The sequence below is a fragment of the Triturus cristatus genome, chromosome 7 (genome assembly GCF_964204655.1).
Source record: "Triturus cristatus chromosome 7, aTriCri1.1, whole genome shotgun sequence".
In the NCBI taxonomy this organism is placed as follows: Eukaryota; Metazoa; Chordata; class Amphibia; order Caudata; family Salamandridae; genus Triturus; species Triturus cristatus.
Genome location: NC_140590.1, coordinates 21,977,504 through 21,991,085, shown reverse-complemented (window position 1 = coordinate 21,991,085; position 13,582 = coordinate 21,977,504). Strand labels below are relative to the sequence as shown.

Here is a 13,582-nt window from a genome sequence, read left to right as displayed (position 1 = left end):
GCGGTGGACGTGGTGGTGGTGGTGGACATGGTGGTGGTGGTGGACGTGGTGTTGGTGGATGTGGTGGTGGTGGACGTGGTGGACCTGGTGGTGGACATGATGGTGGTTTGTGGACATGGTGGTGGGCGTGGTGGTGGTGGTGGACGTGGTGGTGGAGGATGTGGTGGTGGACGTGGTAGTGGTGGTGGACGTGGTGGTGGACGACTATTGGGTAGGAGGGTGGTGGTAGAATGTGGATGGAGAGGAGGATCTCGAAGGGGCACATGGGAGAGCAGAAAGAGGCCAAAATAACGGCGAATAGATAGAACACGAAACAGATTTAACAGGGTGGTCCCTTCTTATAGCGCATGTGAATGTTCCTTTGTACCCTGCTTTTAGTAAATGGGGGACCATTGGGAGATTATTTGATTAATCACGCATGATGATCGAGTGCGGTTAATTGATTAATCACGCATGATGATCGTGTGCAGAAGCTGCTGTTGTCCGAGCCACGGCGTTGACTTACCAATGTGTGATTCTGGGCAAATTAGTTAATCTCCTGTGCCTTATAAAAGGCAATGTGTTCCTGTGTGAATGTGCTCTTTTGTAATGTAACTGGGTGTCTTGTAAAGGTCTCTACTACTCTTGAGTTCAGTTTGCACTGTATGAATTTGCTAAACAAACAGCCAGCAGACCTTGTAGAGCAAGAGCCTATTATATCTGTTCATGTAGCGCACGCACAGCAATGAGGGCTCTGTACAGCCCAGTACTGCACACTACACAACAAACAAATATCCGTTCATGTAGGGTACGCACAGCAATGAGGGCTCTGTACAACCCAGTACTGCATTTAAAATTTAAAGCGCATTAAAGCGCAATTCTCCGTTAATAAAAAAACACGTTGTGCCTGCAGTGAGAGAGGCTCACAAAGAAAAGAAATAAGCCACCGCATTGTTCTGGTTGATGTTTGGGAGGTGGGAGGGGTGTTCTGTGCAGAAAGGCATTACGGTGCTCTAGTAAATAAATAAATAAAACAAGCACGATACGCGAAAGTGAAAGCGACCATGTTTGAGCTGAAAGTGCACGCTGTGCTTAATGAGCCATGATGAGGGAGGAAAACCGTGCTCGCTCCCACCCTAGGCCAGGGCAGAGAGAAGGCGGGACATGCACCCGCCTTTGGCCAATTGCATGCTGTCTTTCTTAGAAAGATGCATGCAAAGGCCAAGAGCGGGTGAAGAAAACAAAAGCACACGCACGAGCGTGTGTTCCAAAGTTTAAAGCCCTTACTAAATATCTCGCAGAGCAGCCCATGCGCGCTGGCTCAGGCGAGACCTAAAAAGCAACAGTGGACAGCATTGAAGGAAGCTCCAACAGCTGCAAGATCTTCTCAATAGACAATGATTTCACCTTACCCTCAGCAACTGTCAACCACATTGCTGCCTCCTAACAACTCTGCAGAAACCGATCTAACTTCTTCCTCAGCACAATTGCAAACATCTACCTTAACTTCGCACACCAACTCAACTCTAGAGAACTCATTGCTAACCTACCCACCACTAATCAAGACAGCCACATGACCAAATAGACAACTCTAATCAGAAAAGACACAGTGGCAATTATGTAGCCCCAACTGACCCATGCCCCCACCACACCTACAACCTGGGAACATCACCAATCAGCACCACCCTGACTAACATCATCAACAGCTCTATTACGTCCACCACTTTCCCAGATAAAGGAACACTTGCCAAAATGAACGCTCTCCTCAAGAAGCCCACAGCCAACCTGAATCAACTGAACAACCTCTTACCCACAGTGATTGAGAAGGCCATCAACAAGCAACTCACAACCAACCTCAAAATTTACCATCTTCTAGATAACACTCGATCAGGATTCAGAAAGAAACATAGCACTGAAACAGTACTCATCACAGCCACCAAGGCCATTAGAACCATCCTGTACTGAGAAGAAATAGCTTGACCACTCCACAGCCATTAACATTGTCTCCCACAACACCCTCATTACAAGACTCCAAGAGATTGGCATACAAAGATTCGCTCTCAAATGGATCTGCTCCTTCCACACGGGAATACCCAAAAGGGTTGCCACTCTTCACATCAGAGACCAAGAAACTAAAATGCAGTTTCCCCACAGGGATCATCCCTAAGCTGCACTCTTTTATACATCACCAACATCACCTGATTACAAGACATCACCGTCATCTCCTACGTCAATTACACCTACCTCATCTTCTCACTGACAGACAAGTCAAACACCACCAGAATCAACTTCACCAATGATAGCAGACTGGATGTGAACCAACTGCCTAAAACTTAACACTTACAAAATGGAAGTACTGGTCTTCGGCAACAAGACCTCCAATTGGGATTCCACCTGGTGGCCGTCGGAGCCAGGTCTGTTAGATTTGGGGGTCTCTAGTTGGCAGAGGTAGGTACCTTTGACCAAATAGGGACCCTTGCATCTAGTCAGGGTGAGGGGCTACACTCCTAAAATAACCCCTGCTCACCCCCTTGGTAGCTTGGCACGAGCAGGCAGGCTTATCTCAGAGGCAGTATGTAAAGAATTTGTGAACACATACAGTAATACAGTGACAACACTACAGATGGACACCACAAAGGTTGTATTATAAAAATAAGTCTTTTTATATAGACTTAACACAAGCCCAAACGACAAAAATCCACAATACTCTACTCAAAAATAGACTCTAAAATAGTAGAAAATAGCTCAGTTCTCTCAAGTTGTAAATACGACACTTAACTCAAGTACCTTAGATGCGAAACGCAGTGCAAACAAAAGGGGTCGCAGGCAAGGTGATGAGTCAGTTCCTTACACTAAGGGGAGTGGTTGTGTCGGTTCCTTACTGCTGTGCAGGGGAGTTGATGCTTACTTCCTTACTGTGTGGGGAGGTGATGCGTTGGTTTCTTACTGCTCTCCGGTACGATGCGACACGATGGCGCCTCGATGCGATACTTCTCTCTGGTGCGATGCGACAAAATGGCGTCTTGGTTACGATGCGACAACGTTAATGCGATGCGTGCACGCCTGACGGCCGTGCAGCGACTCAATGATCTTGGGAGCCACGACAGGCCCTGCGATGGTGACAGCGGTGGCATGCTTCCTTGGCGATGCAACGGCAACTGCTGCGGCTGCGACACGCTTCTCGTTATTGAGTCGCGCTTCAAGCTTCCAGCGACACGCAGTCTTTCAGAAGGCCCGGCACAACAGCATGCATTTCAATTTCCAGTAAGGGAATTCAGGGGGGAGCTGGGTGGTGAAGTCTTGTATCCCCGAGACTTCAGGCAGGCGGCAAGCTCAAGTTCAAGCCCTTGGAGATCTTCTGCAAGTTGATGAAAAGCACAATCTTCTCCTTTCTTTGGCAATGAAGCAACCACTGCAGGTCAACCCCCAAACAAAGAGCACAGGGGTATCCTCTTTCAGCTTACTTGTTCTCCTCAGCAAAGGTTCGTCTTGATTCCCAGAAGTGATCTAAAGTTCTGGGGTCTGGGTCCCCCCTTTTATACACCAAAATCCTTTGTCTCTGAAGGCAGAGAGTGTCCGTACCTAGTCCAAACCAGTACTGTGCAGTCCTGGAGCACTTTGTGTACAGAACTCCTTCTTTCCTTTGACAGTGTGTGCCAGGGTCATCAGACGCACCACAGGAGGTGGAGCCAGCATTGTGGAAGGCAGGCACAGCCCTATTCATACCCAGGTGCTACTCCTACTACCATTCCTCATGCCGATAGGTCTAATCAGCCTTGTGCTGACTCACCCTGTCTCCTAGAGCCCCCCATCCCCTGTCACTTAGGAACCAGACATGGAATACACAACCTAGCAGAGGCAGGCTTGGATAGTTAGGCAAGAAAATACCTACATTCTAAAAGTGGTATTTTCAAACACAATGTTAAAACCAACTTCACTAAAAGATGTATTTTATCATTCTGAGTTCAGGCATACTAATCTCGAATTTCTACCATGTTCCCTGAGTCAGTTAGGATCATAAGGTGTTATAATCAAACTGCCCATTCTGGCCTATGGGGAAAGGTAGCCCTGCAATAGTGAAGAATGAATATGGCTGTAATTCACTATCAGGACATTCCACACGCATCAGGGCATGTCCTACCTTTTGCATACAGTGCATCTTGCCCTTGGGCCTACCTTAGGGGTGGCTAACATGTAGAAAAGGGAAGGTTTGGGGACTGGCAAGTGGGTGCACTTGCCAAGTCAACATAGCAGTACTAGACTGCACACAGGCTCTACAATGGCAGGCCTGAGACACACTTTACAAGCTGCTGCAGTGGGTGGCACAATCAGTGCATCAAGCCCACCAGCAGCATTTGATTTACACGCCCTGGGCACACGCACAGCACTGTACTAGGGTTTGACAGGTAAAGCAAATAAGCCAATCATGGAGTCACTAATCCATACATCAATTTACCATAGGCAGCACTTGCACTGTGGCACTGAATAGCAGTGGCACAGTGCCCAAAGCATCTAAAACCAGCAAAAACATCAGAAGCAACAGAAAAAAATGGAAGGGAGAGCCATGCCAATGGTGCCAGGTCTAACACGTGTCCCCTCCAGCTGAAATGTGGGGAGAACTACCCTACCTCTTGGGAGTTCTCATCACTAAGGTGGAAAAATCTGGACAGACCATCAGCATTGGTGTGTTCTGTACCAGGGCGGTGTACCACCGTGAAGTCCATCTCTTGTACGGAAATGGACCACCTCTACAGATTTGGATTCTCACCCCTCATCTGCATCAACCATCTGAGGGACCTGTGGTCTGTCTGAACCCGGAAGTGAGTCCCAAACAAGTATGGTCTCAACTTCTCCAGTGCCCAGACCACACCAAATGCCTCAAGCTCAATCACACTCCAACTCTGTTCCCGTGGAAGTAACCTCCTACTGATGAAGGCTACAGGTTGGTCTAGGCCCTCCTCATTCATCTGTGACAAAACAGCCCCCACACCATGCCCTGAAGCGTCTGTTTGAACAATAAACTCTTTTGAGAAGTTGGGTGCCAGGAGCACGGGCGCCGTGCACATGGCAGTCTTGAGGGCATCAAAAGTTTTGTGACGGGTGTCAGTCCAGTTCATTTTCTTGAGCTGCTTCCTGGAAGTCAGATCTGTCAAGGGTGCAACAATGCTGCCATACCCCTTGACAAACCTCCTGTAATACCCAGTGAGTCCTAAAAAGACTCTCATCTCTGTCTGGGTCTTGGGAGGTTCCCAAGACATGATGGTCTCAATCTAGGGCTGTAGGGGTGCTGTCATGAATCTTAAGCAAATACAAAACCAAGGACACGCTTTCTTATAAAGCGTCTTGATTTATCCCCGTTTGAAACCCGCCCCTGTCCCGTGCAACCAGCACTCCTTAAGGTAGATCTGTGATGTATTTTATAATGTGGTATGATGTAATACTGTATTGATGAAAACGAAGTATATAGGTCAAATGTATGTAAATTACTATTTGCCAATGCGCAGTGATATTTGTGTTTTTATTTCTTATTTGGAATTTGTGGTCTATATTTGTTAATGCTTCTTGAGTCCATCTTTGGCATGGGCCGGTTGTTTTCAGCATTGTTGTCAAGCTCATGTCTTGAGATGCAGAGCCAACGCGCAGCGGGTGAAGCGCACTGCAATCAAAGCCGACCCGGTCTCTAACCGGGATCGGTAGGATGCGTCTCGCGCTACGTGCGTGAGCCACGTAAGGAACGTTCTGGGCATTCTGGGTGTGGCAGAGGTATTTAAAGATACACCCAGCCATTTCCTTCGCTTAGCCTCCTGACTTCGACGAAGAAACTCACCTGGATTTCGTTGTGGCCGCGTCTTCTGTCTTCATCCACAGGAGGGCGCCGTCGCTTCATCAAAGGGATCTAAGGACAGAGACAATTCAGAGAATGAAGAGCTAAGTAATAAATTTTAGTTTCTGGCGCCCAACGCAAGAAAGCTTGAAGTAACTTAACCAACGTTAAGTAGAACAATCATTTTTGGAACTTTCAGCTTATGATTTGCATAGGCTAGATTTTGGACATTCAGTTAAAAGAAAAAAACCTGTTAAAGAAAGCAATTTGCATATATCTTTGTGTAGTCTGTTTTTACCCTGTTACTTATAGGTTTGGTGAAGGCATAAAGAATATTTGGCGTGCACAAATAAGAGTAAGTGATGTCATAGATAAAACCAGAGATTTGGTTTAAGAAAATAGGATGTAATTAAACATTCTCAGAAAAGTGAAACTAAATGAGTTGAAATTTTGATGCAATTGTTGTATATTGTAAATGCTGTGCTTTCTTGTGTCCAGGTTAGTGACCACCTGGCCTTCACTTTATTTAGGGGCATTCTTCATCCCAAAAGGCATAACCCGGAATTGGTAGTGCCCATCTGGTTTGGAGAATGCTGACCTCTCTCTTGTCCCATCAGTCAAGGCGATCTGCCAGTACCCAGACGTTATGTCAAACTTGCTGAGGTACCGGGCAGCCCCTAACCGATCAATGAGCTCATCAGCTCTGGCGATGGGGTGCACGTCAGTCTTGTTGACTGAATTGAGCCCTCGGTAGTCCACACAGGACCGCAGTTCTGGCGTGACACCCGGTGCGGCAGCCTTTGGGACCAAGACCACTGGGCTGGCCCAAGGACTGTTAGAGGACTCAATCACCCCCAACGCAAACATCTTGGAAACCTCCTCCTTGATGCAAGCTCTCACCCTGTCAGTCACTCTGTAAGTTTTGTGCTTAACAGGAGGACTGTCCCCAGTGTCTACATCATGGACGCACCAATCAGTGACACTGGGAATCATGAAGAACAGGTCAGAAAACTGTCCCAGCAACTGGTGACAGTCATTCTGTTGCTCAGGGGTCAGGGGGGAGAGAGGTTCACACCATCCACTAACCCATCTTGCTCTATTGCAGACAGGAGTTCAGGAAGAGGCTCAGTCTCCTCTTCCATTCCAGCATCTGTTGCTAGGAGCATGCCCACTTTGGACCTCTCTAGGTGGGGCTTCAGGCGGGTGACATGTTGGACCCGCAAAGGGTTCCTTGGAGACCGCAAGTTCACCAAGTAGGTGACATCACTCTTGCGCTCCACCACCTCAAATAGTCCGGTCCACTTATCCTGGAGCGCACAGGGCTCCACTGGGGCCATGACCCACACTTTCTGACCAGGCTGCAGCTCAACCAGAGTGGTATTCTGGCCGTACCACCGCTTTATCTCCTCCTGGCTGGCTTCCAGATTCGCCTGAGCGAGTTGTCTGAACGCCTAGTCTGGTTCCTGAAGGCCAGCATGTATCTATATACATCCTGGGGAGGTTTCCTGGAAAATTGCTCCCAGCCTTCCTTGACCAAACTCAGAGGTCCTCTCACTGGGTGACCATAGAGAAGTTCAAATGGGCTGAACCCTAGAACTTTTTGTGTCACATCACGGTAAGCAAAGAGGAGACATGGTAAGAGGACGTCCCACTTATGCCTCATTGGTTCCTCAAGACCCATAATCATGCCTTTGAGGGTCCGGTTGAACCTTTCAACCAGCCTATTACCTTGGGGGTGGTAAGGAGTGGTGAACTTGTATGTTACACCGCACTCCCGCCACAGGGACTTCATATACTTGGAAATGCTTTTGTGCCTCGGTCAGACACCACCTCTCTGGGGAAGCCCACGCGGGATAAAACACCCATCAGTGCACATCCCACCACGGGGGCCATAAACATCCAGAGAGGGATGGCTTCCAGGTACCAGGAGGCATGGTCCACCAAGACCAGGATGAACCTGTTGCTCATGGCTGTCTTGGGATTCAGAGGCCCCATAATGTCAATGCCCACCCTTTCAAAGGGGGGTGCTGACCACAGGGAATTGCTGGAGAGGAGCCTTGTGCTTCCTCCCACTCTTTCCACTTGCCTGGCAAGTCTGACAGGTCCTGCAATGAGTGTCTGAACTCTTGCGCATTTGGGGCCAATAAAAGTGGGTGACAAGCCTTTCAAAGGTCTTGTCCTGCCCCAAATGTTCTTCTAAAGGCACATCATGCGCCAGCCCCAGTCGGAAGGCTCTGAAGCACTGGGGTACCACCAGCATACGGGCTGACCCAGGTTCAGCAACGTTAGGCTCACTATACAGGAGACCATTCTCCCAGTAGATCCAATGTGATCCAGACTGATCACCTGCTGCCTGGTTTGCAGCCTGCTGCTGCAAACCCACAAGAGAAGGGCACTTCCTCTGCTCCTCACAGAACTCCTCCCTGGAGGGTCCTCCTTCCTGCTGCCAATGAGTCAGCTCAGGCAGGTCCCACAGTTCAGCTACCTGCTCCCCTGTAGGTTCCACGGCATCCCCATCAAGGTCTACCTCCTCCTAGACAGTGGGAACGGTGAGGGCGGGTTTCCCACGCCTCCGGCCTCTTCTCTTTAAGGTAGGCACCTGGGTCACTCTTTCAAGCTCGAGGTCCTCTTGAACACCCTTACTGGCTGCCATAGACCGAGTGGTCATGCAGGCCAACTCAGGCAAGCCCAACATCTCTAAATGAGCACTTCGCTCCACCTTAGCCCAAGGGGAGCTTTCCAAATCATTACCCAACCGACAATCAACAGGCATGGCTGGCCTCGCTGCTACTTGAAGAGTCCCTAAGACCCCCCACCCCCACTCAAAGGGAAACTGAGCCACCTGGCAGTCAGTGGCAACAACTGGGTAAAATGCATTGGGGATTACCTGTGCTTCAGACACTAGCCGACAACTGACAGCTTTCACAATGGCTCCTGTGTCTCTAAGAGCTTCCACCCCATGGCCATTGATGGTCACCCACTGCCTGTACTTCTTAGTGTTATCAGGCAGCTGGGTCCTGGGGATCACCTCACAGTCTCCTAAAGAGACTAGGGACATCTCTGTCGGACCCCACTCATCTTGGGCACCCATCTCCTCCCCCAGGGCTACACTGGCCATCTGCCGGGGTGGTGCAGCAGTGGGTGCTGTCTTCCCATACAAGGGACATCTAGCATCATAAGAGCATTGGCCCTCTTTACCACACTTAAAGCAAGTCTTGGGCCCCCTGTGAACAGGCTTTTCTGTCGGGCCACAGGCTTCCTCTCAGGGGGAGGCTGGGAACCTTTCCCTTGGTTCCCTTGGGAATTACTTTGGGGCCCTTTCTGGAACTCCTTTTGTTTACTCTTGTCCCCTCCACTTCTCTGCTGAGGACCTGCCCACCTTGGGCAAAGTCACCCACAAGACCCTTCTGGACCTGGGTGCTCACCCAGTGGTCCGCCTCCTCAGCAAACTTCCTAGGGTTAGTCAGCTTGCTATCAATAAGGTGCTGGAGTAGCTCTTAAAAACAATTATTGGACAAGTGCTCCAATGCAAACAAATCATAGAGCGCCTCAAAATGATCCACTTTGCTACCCTTCACCCAACCATCCAATGCTCTGCAAAAGAAAGACACATATTCCACCCAAGTGGTAGACTCCGGTTTTCTGCAATTCCTAAACCTTTGTCTGAATAACTCTGGGGTCAAACCATATCTGGACATAAGGGCTCCCTTCATATGAGCATAGGACACCTGCTCCTCTGTAGGTAAATCTAACAAAGTGTCCCTCCCATCACTAACAAAGCGGCCCCACAACCCTGCTCCCCAATACTTCTCAGAGACCCGGTGGGCCAACATTGCAGCTTCATAAGCCCTAAACCATTGACCAATATCCTCGTTTTTGTGGAAATCTTAACTACTTCTTTGGGGATGTAGGCTCTTGCTTCTACAGGCACTGGTGGTGCGCTGCCACCAGAGGGAGGAACCTCTAAACTTTTGGCCTTGAGTTCCAATTCCCTCAGTCCTCTCTCATGTTCAAAAAGCATTTTCTTTTCCTCTAAGGCTAACTTCTTAATTTCTAATTCCATCCGAAGCTCTATGTTCTTGTTCTCTATGTCTTTCCAACCCTCCATCTTGAGCCTAGCTAGCTCCAACTTGTGCACCCTCTCCCTCTCTCTGTCCTCCAGCTCTCCTGGAGACAGACCCTAGGAAGAAACACTGCTGCCCACCCTGAAAGGTGCTCTCTCCCCGGTTGGGCCCACTGGCCTCTCAAGCTGCCCATCTAAACCCTCTGCCTCCATCACTGGCTCCTCAGGATGCTCACTGGCATTTCTAGATTCCAACCAGGCCCTCAACGCCTTTTGGTATTCCTTTTTCCTGAAGAGGCCTTTTACAGAGATTTTTAATTTCTTGCACAAAGCTTTGAGATTAGGCACAGTGTAAGCATCAATTCTCTCTTCTTCCAATTCAATGTCTACAGATGCGATCGATGCTGGCTTACTCACGGTAGAAAAGACTGGCAGTTCTCAAGAATCAAAAATAGAAAAGAAGTTCCAAGGAAAAACTCTACCAAAATGTATGTGGTTGCGTTATGGTCTGCACGCACTAGTAGCGTACATCAATCACTGTATATGAGTCACAAATGCAAATGCAACCTGTAGGTTCCAGTAAGCAGCCGCTCCTTAGCGCGGGGACACGCCGCTGTGCGTCACCAAGCGCTTTACAAAACTCCCTAAATAGAAATAGAAATAGAAAGTCCAGAGTCCTCACCGCTGACCACCAATGTTAGATTTGGGGATGTCTAGTTGGCAGACATAGGTAACTTTGACCAAATAGGGACCCTTGCGTCTAGTCAGATGTAGGAGAGTAGGATCTGCTTCAAATGGGTACCCCCACTTTTTGCTGGTGTTTCACTGTTTTTCGACCTTAGTCTGGTTGTGGCCCTGCTAATCAGGACCACAGCCTAGCTGCTTCGTCTCTAAAATGTTTTCCATGTACATTAGGTACATCTCTAATTGGATTCTGAAGTGCCTTATAAGTCCCTAGTATATGGTATACTATGTACCCAGGGCATAGGTACCTCAGAGGCCTACCAGGGGCTGCAGCATGTATTATGCCACCCCTGGGAAGCACTCCAAAATGACACCACAGGTCTGCTGCTGCAGCCTGGGTAAGGTGGTGCATGCACCCCTTACTGTGGTATAGGCTACCTATATCACTACCACTGCACACACATATAAAACTTATAAGTCACTCCTGTGGCAGGCCTTAACAATCCTGAAGGCTGAGTGCTTGGTTTTTATGTGAGAGGGTGCCCCTGCATGAGCAGAGACCCTCTGCAGCATTTGGAGTACCTCCTCTGATGCTGTTTGTGGTGCAGCCTGAGCATATACTCTTAAGTGCATTATAACCTCGTGGTAACTTTGGGCTGGCTGCATGGAAACATGTCATGTTTGGTGTCAAACACTTTGAAATACTACCCCCCGCCAGTTCTGGCGGCAGGGGTAGCATTCCACCCTTCTAGAGGGAGAGACATGTTCACACTGGTCTACCCGGTAAAGACTTTCTAACGCCCTGGCATCACAAAATGAATGCCACTGCCACAGACACTGGTCTGGCCTCCTGCTGCTGACCGAAACTCCGGCAGGGTGTGGTAAATAATTTAATTACCGGTACTTAATTTGATGCGGAAAGTTATTAAAAATAGCTCAGTAAAATAAGAGGCAGAATCCATGGTATTAGAGGTTCGGAAAGGGCTTTATTCCAAGAACAATTCGAATTGTGGACTTCAGATTCCATCACCACGGAGGTTCAGGAAGTGAAGAGCAATACATTATTGACAAGTAATCACTTTTATAGAAAAGGCATTAAAGTGAAACAGATGCAAGAGGCGTAACAATTGATAACAGAGATAAAACCATACATGCGTAACTAAAATAGGCGAAACTGGGCGTTAACAAGAAAAACGTCATTAGGTATGATGTTACAATGGGTGGTTCCATGAAAGGATTTCGCAATGTCAGCAGAAATACTTGGCAGAAATGCGCGCGCAGCAGCATGACGTGTGATTGACGTGCAACTAGGGGGTGAAGGGGACTTGACATTTAGCTCTACATGTGGAGACAAAAAGTCTGGGGGGTCAAGTCAACCTAATCCCAAATCATATCTAACATCCTATGTTTAAAGAACTATGTTATCCACAAGGGAAGGGCTCTCGAACAAAATCTATTCTATACTGACTGTGAGTGCGTGTACAAGCGTCTAAGTGTCTACGTGAGATGCGAGGGGCAGAAATCTTCCATGGTAACAGGGCCATGAATTACTTGCATGAAGACAGAGAAGCCGGGCCCTTAGCTCGGTAGCTGGAAGGATGTTTACCTAAACTACTAGACAGGAATGCATTGGATGAGGAGCGGAGCAGATAATCTTGAAGGTGAAATACAGTTTTTGGCAGGCAGACAGGTCGAGTCAGGCACCGTTAGCCGCGCAGGGAGTGGGACAAAGTTCATGGATACAGATGCGAGCTCAGACTGGAGCTGTCAGAGGTAGAAAACAGAAAAAGGCTTGATGGTAGCATTCGGGGCCTACTCGCCTGAACTGCAAAATGGAGTAACTGAGCCACATAAAGTCGGTGGCCTTTCGTACTTAGGAATCGAATATCCGGCCCATTCTTGGCGGGTCTGAAAGAGGACATGTTGACGGTGGACGCACATGTGTTTGCGTCTTCATAACTGGAACTGGAGGGAACATACATGTACTTGTAGCATGTACATGGAACCGTTGGGGTCCAAGATAGGGGACATAACTGATCATAAAAATCCATATTTCCACATTCCCTCCTTGTCCCCTACTGGCCCTTAGGAAATATCAATCTTCATCAATCCATCGATCTGTTCATATAGCATCATTTGTTCTTCTTTCTTCTTTCGGGATCTTGAGTGAAAACCTTGATGTGGAATACACGATGTGGCACACAGACCACAAATCGCTGGTCCACATTGCAGGCATAAGCAGCAACTGAATAGTATGAGAAAGCCAATACCTAGGAAGGATAAAACCCTCCATCCCCAGGCTGACAATACGCTCCAAAACCACCCGGACCAAGTCCAAGTGCCTGGATTCTGGTGTATCTGGTTTACGATCTTATGAAGGCGAGTTATAGCTTTATATACAGATGGCGAATTTTCTGGGATGAATACGCAGCAGCTTGATCCGATGACCCTACAAGCTCCGCCCCTATCGGCCAGGATGACGTCAAGGACAAGACGATTTAGAAGAACAACAATCCTCATCGCAGACTGCTCCTCTGTCAAGTTGCCTAAGGCGGAAATAGTTTCATTCACTACGGCTTCAAGAGTCCTAGTTAATCTACGTATCAGCTTACTATTGGTAACTGTACCTATATAGGGAAAGAGACCTTTATTAAAATCTGTATACTTTTCCCATGCCGTTTCAGTGTAATCGACAATTGGGAGATCTCTCCGTTCTCTACTGTGTACTAAATGAATATTTCTGTGATAATCAGGAGGGGCTAGAAAAACAGGTGGCAAGAGGAATGCGATGTAACAGGTACCGTCCCAATCTAGAGGCAGACGTATATATGCAGTCTGACCACATACAAAGTAGGAATGGCGAGAAGCTCTAAATGTAGATTTGCCTTGATCATTAAATTCTATCACAGTGGTGCATTTACTATGGCCCATATGTATTGAACCATTCTTTCTTACGCATAATTCACCTTTAACTGGAAATACTGACATGGCGGGCAAGCTTGGTGCAGCTTCGGATTCAACATTCAGGATCA

At 48.1% G+C, this 13,582-nt stretch overlaps 1 protein-coding gene across 5 annotated transcripts in view; it reads right to left on the bottom strand.

Moving 5' to 3' along the window:
• Positions 1 to 13,582, bottom strand: part of LOC146808711 (cell adhesion molecule CEACAM6-like) — a 344,246-nt gene that overhangs the window by 258,102 nt on the left and 72,562 nt on the right. For all 5 annotated transcript variants that reach the window (XM_085615521.1, XM_085615524.1, XM_085615520.1 and 2 more), the window contains exon 2: positions 5,807 to 5,875. The gene's annotated coding sequence lies outside the window, so the exon portion shown is untranslated. The remainder of the gene's footprint in view (positions 1 to 5,806; positions 5,876 to 13,582) is intronic.